The sequence below is a fragment of the Stegodyphus dumicola genome, chromosome 4, assembly GCF_044657685.1.
Source record: "Stegodyphus dumicola isolate Sdum_Otavi_A_Nest chromosome 4, ASM4465768v1".
In the NCBI taxonomy this organism is placed as follows: domain Eukaryota; kingdom Metazoa; phylum Arthropoda; class Arachnida; order Araneae; family Eresidae; genus Stegodyphus; species Stegodyphus dumicola.
In genome coordinates, this window is record NC_140771.1 from 262,254,248 (window position 1) to 262,267,143 (window position 12,896).

Below are 12,896 nucleotides of genomic sequence, written 5' to 3' on the forward strand. Positions count from 1 at the left end.
CAGTTCACTTTTGAACTTGAGACTTGCAATTCTCTTCCGTTTCTCGACATTCTGGTCACACGTAACACATCCAACTTCAGTACTACAGTTTACCGTAAACCTTCATCGGTTTGCCTTCCACCACACTTTAAATCATGTCATCCGACTAAACAAAAGTTAGCTTCATTTTATTCCTATGTTTTCCGTGCTCTTCAAGTTTGCTCCTCCAAATTCGCCCTTGATGAAGAACTAAATTATTTAAAAGCAATAGCTATTGACAGGGGCTTTTCACCCAACATTATTAATCAAGCAGTTAAAAAATTCTCATCTCAACACACTAAAAGCCACACTCTTATTTTAGGAGATTATAAAAATTCTGTTGTCATTCCCTTCTTTCCATCAATTAGCTATAAAGTTGCACATATTTTGCAGAAATTTAACTTTCGGGTTGTTTATTCTCCCATCAATAAAATTCCAACTTCTATACTCAAGGACCCCATTCCGGATATGAATTCCTGGGGTATTTATAGGATTCCTTGCCAGTGTGGTTTAATTTACATTGGCCAAACTAAGAGAGCCTTAAAATTTCGCGTCAAAGAACATGAGGCATATGTTAGAAAAAAGGAAACACAGAAGTCTTCTGTTGCTCAACATTGTTGGTCCGAAAATCACACTTTCAATTTTTCTGCTGCCAAAATTATTCAAAAAACATCTTCCATTGGAGAACTGGATTTTCTAGAGGCATTTCACATTCATAGAAATCTTTCTGTTCTAGTTAACGATCCTAATTCCAATCCAAATTTGCCTTCGGCTTTTAGAGAAATTATGTTTTAGTTCTGGTTTCGCCAACAGATGGCGCCACTTGCTTATTCTTGTCCAGCCTTTCTTATCTTATCTAATCATTATTTCCTATCTTGTTCATTTGCGGTTTTGCAGCTGAAGATGATGGTTCTGTAAAACCATCGAAACTAGTCCTGTGAAAATTTTGTAGGTATAACGCTGATTTTTGTTGTTTGACTTCTGAATTAGTATCAGTATTGAATGTTCTTTTTATAATGTCCACTTCCGAAAAATACTATAATCTGAAAGCGTATTGGTTGTTTCGGAGAGTATTCAGTAGATCTGCCAGATTATAGAAGTGTTTGTTCAATATCGACATGCGATAGAAGTTAAGACGATTAAATAAAATATTTTCTGAAAGGAGAAACAAAGTTCGATACAGACCAAACACCAAAAAAGATCATGATTAGGGCTATTTGTTTAAAAAAAAAGATCATTTGTCGAAAATAAAGACATTATTTTGAGAAGCTTTTATTCAAACTGTGTAACGAAAAATGAACGTTGTACAAAGCAAAATTTATACCTTTCTTAAAGAAAACAATGCATGAAAATGTATGAAATATGTGGAAGAATGGAATGAATGTGTTAAATGTCTGAATTATGTATTATTAAATTTATGGATATTCGAAATTAACTGGGAGGTAAATTGCGTATACTGCCGGTTTGTAATTTTGGTACCCTACATTATGCCCAAGGAAATGTACGAAATATTAATCATTTCTACACTGTTGGCCATTTTTTGGCATCCTATAAAATGGCTAGGTATTCTATACAATGACGGCTTTTATACATTGCTGGTAGCATCCAATGTACAAAAGTATGTTGAATAATTGTCTGTATTTAATTAATAAATTTCTATACATTGCATCATTTCCTCGTATTCTAGTAAATGAAACGAAATAGAAAATCCATATCTTTAATCATTTATACGAGCGTTGCTATTTATATATCTGGCATAATAAAGAAAAAAAAATGTTTATAATCGAAATTGGTTTTACTGTTTTTCAAAATATTCTCCATGAAGATCAATACAGTTTTGCATGTGATTTGAATGCATCAATAGCTACTTCGGGTGTTGCAAATCGCTGGCTACGTAATTTATTTTTGATATGCAGGAATAAAAAATGTCATTGGGTGCCGAATAAGGCCTGTATGGCGGGTGACTCATCAAAAATTCTTTTGTTTGAGCCAATGTGCAAGAGCTCGCACTGTCATAATAAAGAATGTTTCATCTCTTCTGCTTTTTTCGAATTTCTCTGATGACTTCTGGCAAACAAATCATTGTGAATTGACCATCATGCGTTGCTCTAATGGTCATGCCGAAGAAATAGGCAACCATTTGCTTTTTGTTGGATTTCGCACGTCTTGAAAGACCCATACAGTCGACTGCTGTTTTGTTTCACACTCACGTGCAGATGTTATACACAGCATCTGACACGCCTTGAACAAATCAGCATTTCCTTGCACCAATCGACACAATCCTTCTTTTGAGCGTTTCTCAGATTAGGTGGAATCCAACGCGAACAAATCTATTTCACGGCCATATATTTTCATCTAATATATTATTGATGTTTGTCATAGTAATCATGTCATACTAATGCCCAAAGATGCTTCAATCTCACATTATGTCTTATCAGATCACGCACAGCAACGATATTTTCTCGCAGAACAACCGATTTTGGTCGGCCCTCATGAAATTCCTCCTAGAGCGAACGGCGACCACGATTGAATTCGTTATACAGTACAAAGTCCTTAATCCAGACTCATCGGAACTTCGGCGATTCCGAATTAGGGGTTTTTCTGGATCATCAATTTAAATCTGGTAAGATGGCATCCAGAAATTATACAATTAAAAATATGAAACCGTAATTTATGAAACAAAGAATAACTATGATCTAAAGGGTATAAAATTTTACAAAAAATCAAAGCTAATAGTTATTTGTTTATGTTATTAAACATTTCTTTCAATGCGCGCATGCATAAAGCATACAAAAAAAAAATGTTTGTGGCTGTGATGTCCGGATTATAATCATTCCGGATTATGGAGTTTGTACTGTAGCAGTGTTTTACAGTGCTGTAGAATAGTGCTTTATAGCTGTATGAAGAATTAAGTTCATCAAAGCTCTCTTGTCTTGATAATCCACGTCGAAAGTTATGAAAAATAATCACACGATAATGTACACGAGTCCATTCCATTTTTTTTGCCAGAGATGAATTTTCAATTTACTGTAAACAACACAAATCACGCAAAAATGGTAAAACATTCTGAAGAAATTATAGTTAAAAATATCAATCTTTCGATTGGAATCGTCTGCGCTTAACAATACTTACTATTGCCAAGGCCATAGCAACCTTCGTACAAAGAAACATTGAAAAATGCAAACTTGGAAACTTCAGTATGAATGGTACTTACGACAATCTCCTTCTCTTCTGAAGGAACTGCCAGACGGTGATGTCTATGATCATGAGAGGACTCTCAATGAGATGTACAGCACCATTCTTGACGGGGATGTTTGGTTTCAGTATCTTTGCCATCACCACTCCTTTCTTGTGCCTGTATTCACTGTGGGTGGTACTACTCTGAGCATATACTGGAAGTAAAAGGTGCAGATTGAATATAGATATAGGTAGATGTATAGGAGACAAAAATTATTTACGAAATTGTGAAGCAGGTGTTGTTTCCATATACTACCTATCCCAAAACACTACCACCCCACTATGATCTCTAGAGCTCGCAAAAAATAAATCTTTCATTCATTCCACACTGCCAGCCCTAAAACAGCCAAGGGCTCATTTAGAATACAATCCACGTACTTTATTGGTACATATTATCACGCAGATATATATTTAGCATTATCTACATGATATTATTACATTATAATCTGGCTGAAAATTTGCTTGCATTAATTTATATACTGAAATCTAACGTGAAATTTCAGCAGCATAAGTAACACAAAAGCCTACAATTTAACGGTTTGAAATCTTTGAAAGCACACACAGATTTGCATTTCTACAATGCGAAACTTGTAACTGAGAAACGCACACTAATTTTTTTTTAATTATGAGAATTCTTTAATCGCACAGATTTGTATATTAGAAAGAAAGAATATTATGGTGCTCAAAAGGGGGGCGAAGTGCAACAATTAGCTCCTATTTTTAGGTACCATGGCGGATAAGTCGGCAATTCTTGCGATAAATTGGAGGTATATAATGATGTGAAAAACTATAGTCTTTTCCAGTGCTCTGCCTCATAAATACAACTGGTTCACACGTCCAGCTACCAACTGGAAGATTCGCCGTTCGAATCCCACTCAGTTTATTTCTTATGTTTCTTGTTCTAAAATATTTCGTTGATGATATAACGCTAACAGCAGCGAATCATTCCACGAATTAATATAAAATTGCCAAAAATCATGAACCTTAATATTTCAGAACTCAAGGATAAATTAGCAAACAAAAGAACTTGGTAAAATGCATCCTGTAAGGTATATAATATACAGTAATTTAATTAAAATTCAGAAGGCTGCTGTCAAGATACAAGGAAAGTTCGATTTTATAAGATGAGGGGCACATTTCTGAAGTCGCACATTTGAGAACATGAAACGCGTGACTGATGGTTGGAGATATAGAAAAGTCTGTTTCTTTGAATTTCGTGATTCTGAACACGGTTTTGAAATGAATCAGAGAACTTATCATGGAGATCTAATCATAAAAAATAGTTTTTTTTTTTTTTTTTTTTGTCTCAATGCAGTGGATTGTTGCCACATTATCAATATCTAAGTAAAAAGTATTTCTTCTAAGCCTTGGACATTTTTCTCAAATTCACATTTTAAATACCTTACGCCGCAGTACAAAAGAAAATTTCTACGCAGCTTCTCTTTGTGCAGTCATGCTAAATAGTTAATTGGCTGTATGTTTACAGAAAATCAATATTGGTTACATTAAGAATATCTAATTTTTTTTTTTTTTTTTTGACTCTGTTTTTGACTTGAATCAAATAAATTATCATGAAGATCTAATCATAAAAAATAGCCTGTTAATAATGTTTTTTGGCTTGGATGCAAATTAAATACAGTGGACTGTTGCCACGTTATCGATATGCAACTAAAAAGTATTTTGAAGTCTTGGACATTTTCCTCAAATTCATAATTTGAATACAGTGGCGTAGCTAGAGTGGGGCAAGGGGGGACATGTGTCCCCAGGCACAGCATCCAAGAGGCGCCAAATTGATGCTATGGAATTTTTTAATGAAATGTTTTCCATTCTTGGCACACAGAAAGGGGCACAAATTCTTCAGTTGTCCCTGGGTGCTGGAAACTCTAGCTATGCCCCTGTTTGAATACCTTACACTGCAGTATGAAAGAAAACTTCTACGCAGCTTTTCTTTGTGCAGTCAGGCTAAATAGTTAATTGGCTATATTTTTACAGAAAATCGGTCGCGACCCCTTTTATCAACGAGATTCTTTCGCGACCCCCATAATATTTACGGAAATGTTCTGGGACCCCATAAGCATTGCGCAAATCCGACACACGCGTGTGTGAAACTGTCAATTTTTTCAGTTGTGCTGTATTATAATATTGCAGTTTTGGGTCATTAACTTCAATTTCTAATTTTAAGATATAGAACAATATGAAAATTTTAAACAAGTAACAGACGAAATGACAGCGTCACATGCAAAGTAAAATGAACGTTTCTGTTATAAAAAGAATGCATCAACACTTTTTTTTTTCCTTTGTCTGTATTGTCTTATCTTTACCTTTTTCAGATACATTGTGTAAAAATATTTGGTAATTTTAAGATTGTTATAAGTTAAAGAAATATCAAAACTGCTAAATTTTTTGGCGACCCACAGTTTAAGAAACGCTGCTCTAGACAGTATTCCATAACCCCAGATGGCAGCCAGGCTGATCCAAGGTACTGCCCCTGCGCGAGCAGAACAGCAGTGTGTTCAACACTGGGTCTCTAAGAGAAACATTGGAGCTACATTGTGGAGATATTCTTCTGTGAAGGTTAGGTATGATGAATGTCATTATGGCACGCTTTTGTCTTCTCCTCATATGTCACCATCTTGGAAATCTATTAATGTTTCTAAAGGCGTTCAAATTAAAATCAATAAAAGTTTATTGATGTCTGAAAATTATTATGCAAGAGTTTTACTGTGCATGCTGTATGACTTCCAATGAACTTCAAACATACTGGCCTATGGCAAAGCGAGATATAATTTCTACATAGTGTTACGAATTTGGTATTTAAAAAGCTAATGTTAGTTCAATTATAAATTAAATGGTTTTATTTCTCGCGCAGTGCAGCGCGTGACGAATATTAAAAGAAAGCTAAGCCGGAAAAATTAAAAATACAAGAGCGCGTGCGTTAAATAAATAAATATCTCTTTTTGATTTCGAGAAAGTACTGGAAAATTCTAGCGCGTGATTTTAAAATCTTATAAAAGGAGGAAAACATCTCAGTTCGTAGTAGTTGCTTAGTTTGTTGTTGTTTAGAAAACTACTGTTGTTGATTGTAGCGAATTCGCGGATTAGCGTTCTTTAGCTGTTTTGAATTACGTTCTATTGGACATTTGAGTAGTTAAAAGAAAACTACTGTGAGATATTGTAATACTGCGTGATAATTTGAAAAAATTTAAGCATTTTTGTTGTGATAATAATAAATTTTTGTTCATTTTTCATCGGACTTGTGCATTCATTTCATAACGAACCCGTACGCACGCAACAATTTTTGGTGTCAGGAGTGGGGTTTGAATGCCAATAACAAGAGCGATGGAAGAGCAGTTAAGGCAATTGATAACAGCCTTTGCCTCGTTTAAAGAAGAAATGAAAGAAGAGATGAAAATAGCCAAGGAAAGATGGAAGGGGCCGTCAACTCTGTTAAGGACGAAATGAAAGCCGTTCAAGCTGGTCAAGAAAAGATTGAAACAGGTCAAGAAGAAATGAAAAGAGAGATTACCTGCATAATAGAAAATAAATTTGAAGCTATGGAAGGCAGAATCGACACAGTTGAAAATAAAGTTGGACTAATTGAAGAAAGAGTTTCTTCGGTGAAAGAAGAAATAGAAGAAAGAGTTTCTTCTGTAAAAGAACATATAGAAGGGAGAGTTTCTGCTGTGGAGGAACGAATTGAAGGAAGAGTTTGTGCCGTCCAACACCAAATCGAACAACAAATTGATGAGAGAGTTTCTGAAGTTGCCAAAGAAATGGAAACGTTAAAGAAATTCGTAGCGACGGCAGGGAGCAAGAATGATGATTTTAAATTCTTACCGATGCCTGCTCGTCCACCTCTGAAGCTATCCACATATGATGGGAAGACATCCTGGCAAGTGTATAAGACCCAATTTTCTATAGTTGCGGATGCGAATGGATGGGATTCCCAAGCTAAGGCCTGTCATCTCGCCGCTTCTCTGCGAGCAGACGCAGCGGATATACTGCAGACGCTTCCCGAAAACCAAAGACTTGACTTCGAAGCTCTATCCGGCGCATTGGAGCTGCACTTTGGCGAGAAATGTTTAAAAGACTACAGCAGGCTCCAATTAAAATCTCGTCAACAGAAGCTCACCGAAACGCTTCAGGAGCTCGCCACGGATGTTGAAAGGCTGTCACATCACGCCTTTTCGGAGTGCCCGACAGAAACAAGGGAAATCCTGTCCCTGCAATATTTCATCGATGGCATCCGGGACCCTGAAATACAGAAAGCACTGCGAATGGCGGATGTTAAAGATCTGAAAAGCGCTTTAGTGTATGCCATGAAATTTGAGGCAGCCCAGCAAGCAACTCTTAGGGATAGCTACCCAGTCAGAGCTGTGCGAGTCCACGACCCAGGGGACCAATTGATGGCTCGTTTAGATGATTTATCCAGACAAGTCGATGCTTTGATACGGAGTAGCAGTGAGAACAAAGTGGCTGTAAGATGCTGGAGATGTGGTTCTGAAGGTCACCTACGACGGCATTGCAGAACACCCCAGGGCATGGATAATAAAACAGATGAGTTGACAAGACCAGTGAATGCTTTAAGACGGAATAGTGGTGAAACAAAACCGACCCTAAAGTGCTGGAATTGCGGTGTTGAAGGCCACCTACGAAGGAACTGCAGAACTCCCCAGAGCACGGAAAATAAGGCATACGATTTAAACAGACAATTAAATGCCACGGGAAGGAAAAGGACTGACAAGAAACCAAAGTGCTGGAACTGTGGAGCTGAAGGCCACGTACGAAAGAATTGCAGAACACCCCAGGGTACGAAAATTGAGACAATTTCTGAGCAACGACGCAGGAAACAAATTAATGACCATATCAAGGAACGGAGGTTGCCAGATAATGAAAAACCCTGTTTTAAAGCGCTTAAGATCTCTATAGTGAGTGGCAACAATAACGGACTGTCCATCAATGGGAATATCGATGGAGTTCCTTGCAATATGATCATTGACACAGGAGCTAATGTTACCATCATTAGGAAAGGTTTAGCTGAACAGTTTAAAGATAAACTTATTTGGACGCCATCCTGTGTTACCCTTCAGACTGCGTCTGGTGACAAGATCGACATAACTGGGAAGTTAAACGTAAACATCACGTTTGGAACTGCCGCCTACCATCACACGGCATATGTGGCGGATATTACAGATCCATGCATACTCGGATTGGACTTTTTAAGGAAATACAATTTTTCCTTAGATTTCAAAAACAATAAGCTGCTTTCAGCATCTGATGGCATGACTATCCATCCTCAAAAGGGATCCTCGCCTGGAAATGTCGACGCCTTGTCCGAAAGATCGAGCTCGGGAAGCTGCCGAAATCATACCAGGGTCGAAAAGAAACTCAAGACTACCAGCTATTCTCCATCCCAGAAGCTCTTTGGTCGAGACCTTCGTCTGCCTTGTGACCGCCTGTTTAGTCGCCCTACAGATGCGCCTTCATCGCCTGAGGAACACATCCAAGATGCCCAGGCCCGGTTTGAGGGGATGCACCGTTCTGCACGAAAGCGAGTCAACTTGGCGACAGAGAAAATGAAGATCAGATGAGACACAAGAGCTACTAGACAGAGATCAAACAAAGGAGACAAGGTGTGGTTGTGGAACCCAATTCAACGAAAAGGACTGAGTCCTAAATTACAGTCACCTTCGGATGGTCCATATACAGTGCTGAACACGAATGACGTCGTGGTTCGGATCCGTGAGTCTTCGAACTCTTACGACAGGTTAGCTTATTACTATGGCCATAGTACGTAATGTAAATAATTGTAAATAGTATAAGACCATGGTCCATTTTGTTTTTAAATGTGTATTTGATTCGTATTTGATAGCATTTGATTTGTTTTATGTATTGCATTTATTGTTCATGTTGTTTATTATTATAATGTAATGCTTATTAATGCATTTATGCCACAGTTGTAAGTTTAGCTTCCTGTCCAGGGATTGTACTGCCCGGGACGTGCAGTCCTTGGGAAGGGGGCAGTGTTACGAATTTGGTATTTAAAAAGCTAATGTTAGTTCAATTATAAATTAAATGGTTTTATTTCTCGCGCAGTGCAGCGCGTGACGAATATTAAAAGAAAGCTAAGCCGGAAAAATTAAAAATACAAGAGCGCGTGCGTTAAATAAATAAATATCTCTTTTTGATTTCGAGAAAGTACTGGAAAATTCTAGCGCGTGATTTTAAAATCTTATAAAAGGAGGAAAACATCTCAGTTTGTAGTAGTTGCTTAGTTTGTTGTTGTTTAGAAAACTACTGTTGTTGATTGTAGCGAATTCGCGGATTAGCGTTCTTTAGCTGTTTTGAATTACGTTCTATTGGACATTTGAGTAGTTAAAAGAAAACTACTGTGAGATATTGTAATACTGCGTGATAATTTGAGAAAATTTAAGCATTTTTGTTGTGATAATAATAAATTTTTGTTCATTTTTCATCGGACATGTGCATTCATTTCATAACGAACCCGTACGCACGCAACAATATAATGAAAGAAAGAGTCTGTCTCTGTGTGTGTGTGTGTCTTTAGTTCGAGCTGCACGTATGCTAATAGACCCACGGCTACAAAATTTGGTACAAAGGTGCATCTAGACAAGAGCCAGTGCACCTCGAAGCGATTTTTTCGAAATTCAAATTCGAATTTTTTTTATTTTATGTTTTGTGACGAAAATCGCATCATTTTGAGACATAATGGGCTTTAGGAAAGCGAGATTTTACTCTACACACTCCATTTTCACATCGTCATGAAATGTAGGCACTTAGCTATTTTACGAACCTAAAATAAATTTCGTGTTTCAATAAATCAATTAAATACGAATTTATTTAACAAAAACACATTTTTAACAGGATTTTTTCTAAAAAAGTTTATTTTAAAAAAATTACAGCTTATTTTTCTTTGATTTTTGGACATGTTAAGCTTTCATCTTTGCGACTGCTTTTACAAAAATAATTTTGGAAAAATGATAATATTTTGTCTTTTTAAAATTTTTTTAAATGAAGCTTCCAAGTACACTTCTCTAATCTCACATCCTTAAAAATGTGATTTTGGCAACAATTTTCCTGTCTTATTGTTGTTGATAGATTTTTGATGAAATCACATCATTTTGAGTAGTTTTATTCTTTTAGAAATATGGGTTTGGCAACAATTTTTCATCTTATTTCTTATGTCACTGTTTTTAAAAGATTGGAATATTTTATTGTTATATATATATATATGTCAAAAATCGTTAATTCGGACACCCATAATCCGGAATGATCTATAATCCGGACCTCAAAGCTAAAAACTTTCTGCGCATGCGCCGCGTTGGCACATGCGCACAGGCGTTTTACGCATAAGCGTAAGACCTTGACTACTGCGCATATGCGTGTGCGCAAGTGCAGAATACGTTTTCGCCTGCACGTTTAATGTATAACGGACGGTGTAAGCTAAAAATATCTAATTATCTATTTCAATTAATGTTAATGATTATGTTGTTCCTTAATCTTCGAATTGGATCCCGCTTATTATTTCTTGCAGACTGTAGGAGCAATTTTATAAAAGTAAACTTGAACTTTCGATTATGTCAAATAGAATTTCCGATGCTGGAACTTCCAAAGGATCTACAAAACGAAAGTATGTTTCGATGTCCAACAAACAAAAAGTGGAATTGCTGCAAAAAATGGATAAAGACATGAAGAATGTGACAGAGAGGTTAGTGAAAACGAAAAAATTTCGATTGACAAGTTAGTCGGTATTCTCGGCACAGCAATTAACGGGACTTGAACAGCGGAACTTTGTAACTGAACAAGAAATTATGTCTGTTTATAGAATTAAAGAGAAAATATTATCACATAAAACGAAGCAACTTAAACAACTTACATTGAAAGAAATGTTTAATAAAGTAAACAAATAAATATTAAGCTTTTCTTTTTGTAAATTTTGATACCCTTTAGATCATAATTGTTCTTTATTTCATAAATTACGGTTTCATATTTTTAATTTTAGAATTTCTGCATGCCATCTTACCAGATTAAACTGATGATCTATAATCCGGAAAAATCGATAATCCGGAATCGCCGAAGTCCCGCCGAGTCCGGATTAACGACTTTTGATATATAATATTTTTTAGGTCTGTAGAGTAAAATTTTGCGTGGAATTTTATGTTTTTTTGAGTTGCTTTCATGTTATTTTTTGCTTATTTCATTGTTTGAAAAGTTGATATTGAAAAGTTTTGCGTGATTTTTTTTCTTCAACAGAAAGTTGGTTAATTTTTTATTAGGATAAATAATATTTGTATTAAGAGATATAGCTTATTTCATTGTGATTTTTTTTTTCTTAAAAATATAAGATATCATTAATTATACTTTGCTTTTCAGAATTTTTTGGTTTTTGTATTCTTCAATGTTATTTAACTCATTTCACTGTTTTTAAGATATTGAAAAGTGTTGAGTGATTTTTTTTTAGGGAAAAAATTTCTTAAGATTTTGCAAAGGGAAGTTGGTTAATTTATTTATTAGGATAATTAATATTTGTATTAAGGGATATTGCTTATTTCATTGTAATTTTGTTATACGTAATAACTTTATTTTATGAAGTTGTTGTTCTGCAGAGTAAAATTTACGCAGTTTTTAAATTTAACATTTGGTCTTTCCTTCAGCCATTTTTCCGGTACATTTAAAAGCCAGACGAAGGCTGGCAGCGAAGCTGCTACTACAATAAATAAATGATTCCTCCGATAATGCAAATCAAGGAAATGGAAGTTAATGACAAGAATTAAATTCAGGCAAACTAAATCATATGAGGTGCCAAACAGAAAATACGAGTAATCCGTATAACCAATTTCTAATCATTCTTACTTCAGAATTGAGTTCCCTTCTGCTGCAACAATGATAGTACTTGTGATGCCATCCATAGTAGTTCTCTCAATATTAACTATACAGATTTCCAATACATCATACTGCAGGATATGAAGATTCCATTAAGATGCTCTGATGTTAATTTCTAGCATCAAGATGCTCTTTTATTTGAATGTATGTTTTCTCCAAATCAAGTTTGAGAAAATTGGCAGATATAAAATTTTTGAAATAATTAAGGTTCATTCTTTTAAGTATACAGTAAAGTGGTTTCCTTAAATTGACATGAAGTCTAAGGCCTGACACAGATGCAGTGTTTGAGGATTAGATTTTGTGGTAAATTTTATTTCCAGGTTGTGCTTTAAGTTAAGCAATTAAGATATACACTCTAACATCCTCTTATGTTTCCTCTTCATATTATCTTTAAATTTCTGTATGTTTTAATTTTTGTAAGATGACAACATAGGATTGTTGCTCAGCAACAACTGGTAACTTGAATTGATGAAAAATAAATGAGTTGTGTTCTTTTTCTCAAGTTATTAATAATTCCACAAACAAAGGATAAACTATAATATGTAATAAATACAATAACATTTTTTCAATTCAAAAATATGCGTGCATGGTAAATATTTGTTTAATTTTTTAAGTTTATTTTATTTTTAACTATTTAATCTTTCAAGGTGCATTAACATGGAAAACAATATAAAATTAAAGCATAGCTTTATATTAGAAAAATCTTTGGATTATTTAAAAAATATTGTTAATATCTC

General features: G+C 35.2%; 1 protein-coding gene and 1 long non-coding RNA gene across 5 annotated transcripts in view; one reads left to right on the plus strand and one right to left on the minus strand.

The window, feature by feature from the left end:
• The window catches only part of LOC146997878 (uncharacterized), a 110,493-nt gene that overhangs the window by 19,519 nt on the left and 78,078 nt on the right, over positions 1-12,896 (minus strand). For 2 of the 4 annotated variants that reach the window (XR_015040920.1, XR_015040921.1), the window contains one exon: positions 3,233-3,410. The exons of the other annotated variants lie outside the window; for them this stretch is intronic. The gene's annotated coding sequence lies outside the window, so the exon portion shown is untranslated. The remainder of the gene's footprint in view (positions 1-3,232; positions 3,411-12,896) is intronic. 4 annotated transcript variants of the gene reach the window in all.
• On the plus strand, positions 5,719-12,655 carry LOC146997879 (uncharacterized). Its single transcript, XR_015040924.1, has 2 exons — positions 5,719-5,834; positions 11,931-12,655. It is a non-coding gene; the product is annotated as an uncharacterized LOC146997879 (long non-coding RNA).